The following is a 4,356-nucleotide window of genomic DNA, read 5'->3' as shown; positions in this document are numbered from 1 at the left end:
GACGAAGGTAGGTCCTCCTACCGAAACATTGGCCAGCCTTTCTGAGGCACCTTATCCCTGTTTACAAACCTAATACCACAGATTCTTTGCACGAGTATACGTTTCGTACAGCATTTATTGTTTTCACTTTGTCTCTGTTATTAAACGTTTGTCGTCATGCTATATGTCTTCTGTTACATTTTTTTTTCGCGCTCCCTTCACGATTTCTACATAGAAACTCACGTTTCGGCGGTAGTTCTACTGCATCCTCGCCATGTCGTATCGTGGTGATTCGATGAACAACACCACGAAGAAATACCATGAGCAGATGATGGAGCAGGCGGCCAAGCAAATTTCGTGACGACGCTGAAGCGTCGAACGTTTCATTGGGCTGCTGAAAAAATATTAAAGAATGAACATCATCTGGAATTATAATTATGGGTTTTTATGTGCCAAAACCACTTTCTGATTATGAGGCACGCCGTAGTGGAGGACTGCGGAAATTTCGACCACCTGGAGTTCTTTAAGGTGCACGTAAATCTAAGTACACGGATGTTTTCGCATTTCGCCCCCATCGAAATGCGGCCGCCGTGGCCGGAATTCGATCGCGCGACATCATCTGGAACTCACGCGCAGTGCAAACAAAGGAAAAAGTCACGCCACCGTAGAATTTTCTTTCGCAACCTTAACTCCGTTTTCCCTTCATTTGGAGCTTCAACTCTCCGGTTCAGCCACATGGATGTTTGCGCCGCCGACGAATCTTTATTGATTGAACTAAGCGAATAATTTGCCCTGTTAAAATTGTTTTATTCTTGCTTTTTCTTTTTCTTTTGCATGAGTGCATCATTGTATTGCCACTTGAAAAGTAACTGTTGTGGCTGCAACAGATGACTCAAACGTTCTTTCTGATGTATTGGCTTGTGTTCATTGAATAGCTCATGTAATAATAATGTTCTTTATTTGCACTGTACAGAGCGCAGGCGCGTGGTAATGAGGAAATGTACCCCTTCTTTTTCACCGTTTTATGCTTTCATCCTGCCATCTGCGCTGCTTTGTAGACGACTTGTTGAAAGCAAGTTCTCGTTGTATGTCGAGCACTTTTGGGCATTGCCCTTGCGACCATCTTTCGAACTTCACCGCTGTGCACCAGTGCAACTGAATGGGCAGCTTATTAAAAAGAAATTCACAAGGCCGCCCAAATTTCAATAATTTTCCATTAGCAACGTCGCTAGGGCACGCACCCATTTATTGACACGCGTATTTGTGGCACTTGGTCCTAACATATTTGCTGCCTTACAGCAGTGTTTTTATTAGGGTTAAAGCACTTGTTGAAATTCTGGCGATCTTTCGAAATACCACTTTTTAATAATGGCGACCAATGAGTTGGGCTGGTGGACTGCAGTAGAGATCGACAGATGGTCGCAGGGGCGATGTTCAAAATTCCTGGGTATGTTCGGTCCAATTTCTTTCCTACCTATTAGAACTGCGACACTTTTCGAACTTTAGCTGTGTCTAGCGCTGCGATCCGTCATCTGGATTCTGTATTATGTTAGTGAACTGCGCATAGCCCTGTGCTCGTCCCTCATGTCTCGGCAAGGGTCTTATATGCGTTCCCTTTTGACCAAATGTGCTTTAAGAAGTTTCGATGTAAATCAGCAGTGTAATGCAGGAACTCATACATAATGCATTGCGGTGGAGGTAGGTGAAAATTTGCGCAGGTACTATGCGTTCACAACGTGTCTATTTGGTGGGCTCTGGCGGCGCCTTCAGGACACCAAAGGGGTAACGGTGACGCCACAGCTGGAAACCGGGCTAGTGCGTGGGATGAGCTCTCGCCGAAATGCCAACCTACGGTTCCACCTTTGATTTTTCCGTTTGCCCTTCCGTGCTTGGTTTAGAGATCGTGCGCCGCCCGCTTTTCGTCGACGCGAGCATATTCTAGAAAATTTAACACCTACATATACGGGGTTTTCTTTTTCAGCTGCACCAAATTTTTTAAATGGCCAGTGATGGATAGCACAATTCTAACCCTTGATGTGTGTCACTTGATGAGGTGGACATTACTTCTACAATAAATAAAATACCTAATTTAATAATTAATATAATTACACTAATTACCCTTTAGTTAATTACTTTACGGCACCTCTTTCAATTGAAACATTGTGGCCGGTGAGTTTGCAGCGCGTATCCACTTGGAACTAATTGTCAAGTCTAGAGACCAGTTTCGAGATATTAATTTTTGTGTGTCCAATGAAATGCATTGGCGTTCCAGTTATTTTTGTGCTTCAATGCATAAAACAGTTTTTGTAAGAGGTGGAACAAAACGTGGATTTTCACACTAAGTTTGATGCCTCATATCTCGAAACCGGTGCCATCCTCAGAATTCTTTCCAAGTGGATACGCCTTGCGATCTCTCTATCTACATTTCGTAGACATAACTATGTGCCGGGAAGTAAATGACTAAAACATAATTAGTGTAATTATGTCAATTATTTCATAATTCATTTTATTTCTGGTAGGAGTAATGGCTGCGTCAACAAGTTATTTAGCTGAAGGGTTAGAACTGTGCTATCTGCAGCAGGCAAATTTTAAACATTTGGTACAGCTAACATTGGCAAAAAGATAATTTTTTTTGGCGGGTAGGGGGCTGTACATGGCTCCTGTGCCACCCTCTGGCTATGCCACTGCATATATACACAAGCTCTACCCGTACTATGATGTACATACTAGCTGAAGGCATGCTAATGAATTATATATGGATGATGATGATATGACAAAACACAATCCATTGATCTTGGGCAAAACAGAAACTTCAGCCTCTGGGGACAAACCATTCTCCATAATTGTACTACAAGTCCATGTGCATGGAACATTTTTACAAGCAGTTTAGTTCAATTCAATTTTATTTCCTTGATATGAGAAGAAAACGCAAAAAGCTGTGAACTCAGACTCGACAGTATTCTTGGCACCCTATCAGAATGCAACATGAGGAGCTATGCAGTAATTACATGGAATACGTATAATACATACAGTCGAAATGGTTACATAACTTGGCACATACATGCATAACAATGGACAGATAACACATATAATGATGCGCATTGTGCAAAACAAATCTTTCAACCTAGTAGAAAAAATTATGACACGAGTCATTCCCCTCTGTGAAGGTGAATGACCAGCGAAGCAGTTTAGCACACGATAGAGAGGTCACACAGAACTCGGAACGAAGGTACAAAGTTCGTTACCGTGATTTTTGTATAGATTCGCGTGGATAATGGGACCATCGCCCTGAGAAGCCAGAGGAAACTGGACACGTGTGGCGTTTCGACAGGACCGCTACCACGGGAAAGCGGAAAGTAGATACGCAAGTGCTTGGAACGCCAACAAAGAGAGTGCAGTGCAAACATAGAGGTGGCAGAGGGGGGTCAAAGTGTAGTATCTGTTCTTATCAACTCAATACCTGATACGGGTTCTATTTGGACCCAACATATTCAACCTGTTTTTGCAAGTTGCAGGAGTGTTTGACGCCTGCTTCAGCTATATTGTTGTCCAATATTTTTGTATGCACCTTAAAGTGGCAAATATGCCGCAGTGAGCGTTGTCACAGCATGTGTGAGTGTGCCACTGTTAGAGAATAGCAAAAATAGAAGTAAGATCATTGGGCCACTCAAATTATTAAATTACTCAAAAGACCAGGAGAATAATTTAAATACATTTAGAGGCATGCATCTGCCTTAAATACTCTATCTTGAAAATATTACCGGTTAAATCTTTAAAAATTCTTGAAGAACCATGGAAATTGCCCTGCATAAGCTCACGCTTGACAAATTATCTATTGACATGTATGGTGATATTCATTTCTTGCACTCCTTGCTATTTGCTTAGCAACTGCACAATTTATTTTTGCCACATGTCGAGAAATTTGCTAGAAGAAACATATAAATCCACTTAAATGTACTCAGGTGTTGGGAAACTTTCTATGCTGACAGCGAACTTGGAAAAAACTTGGAGTGGTCTGTGGGTACAGTATTAGGGGTGGGGGGTGTCACAAGCAATTTTCCCTTACATCGTGTGGGATCTGACATTGACATCATAAAAAGCAATGCTTCTTTAAATTTGAAACTCTGCCCTTCTCTCCTAAAGTGTTGTGCATAATTGATTGAATAAGCAAAAGTATTTTGTATAACTTGACTACTGCGCTGCTTTCAGTAAAGGATTTCTTGTGGAAAAATTTGTGTTCATTGTTTTTACACAGCTGGCCGCTCATGGGCAGGCAGTGATAAAGGTTGCAGCCATTGAACTTTTGTAGAACTGAAATATGTTATTGGTTGATATATGCAGTGTGACGAAGGAGATCGGCAGGCTGAAAAGCCCCGT

At 41.9% G+C, this 4,356-nt stretch overlaps 1 pseudogene; it reads left to right on the top strand.

Annotated features, from left to right (window-relative positions):
- The first annotated feature begins 3,384 nt into the window (after positions 1-3,384).
- Positions 3,385-3,551, top strand: LOC126541085 (U2 spliceosomal RNA; annotated as a pseudogene).
- The last annotated feature ends 805 nt before the right edge of the window (positions 3,552-4,356 follow it).

The sequence above is a fragment of the Dermacentor andersoni genome, chromosome 2 (assembly GCF_023375885.2).
Source record: "Dermacentor andersoni chromosome 2, qqDerAnde1_hic_scaffold, whole genome shotgun sequence".
In the NCBI taxonomy this organism is placed as follows: Eukaryota; Metazoa; Arthropoda; class Arachnida; order Ixodida; family Ixodidae; genus Dermacentor; species Dermacentor andersoni.
The sequence above is the reverse complement of the archived record's forward strand: the minus strand, read 5'-3'. Positions and strand labels throughout refer to the sequence as shown.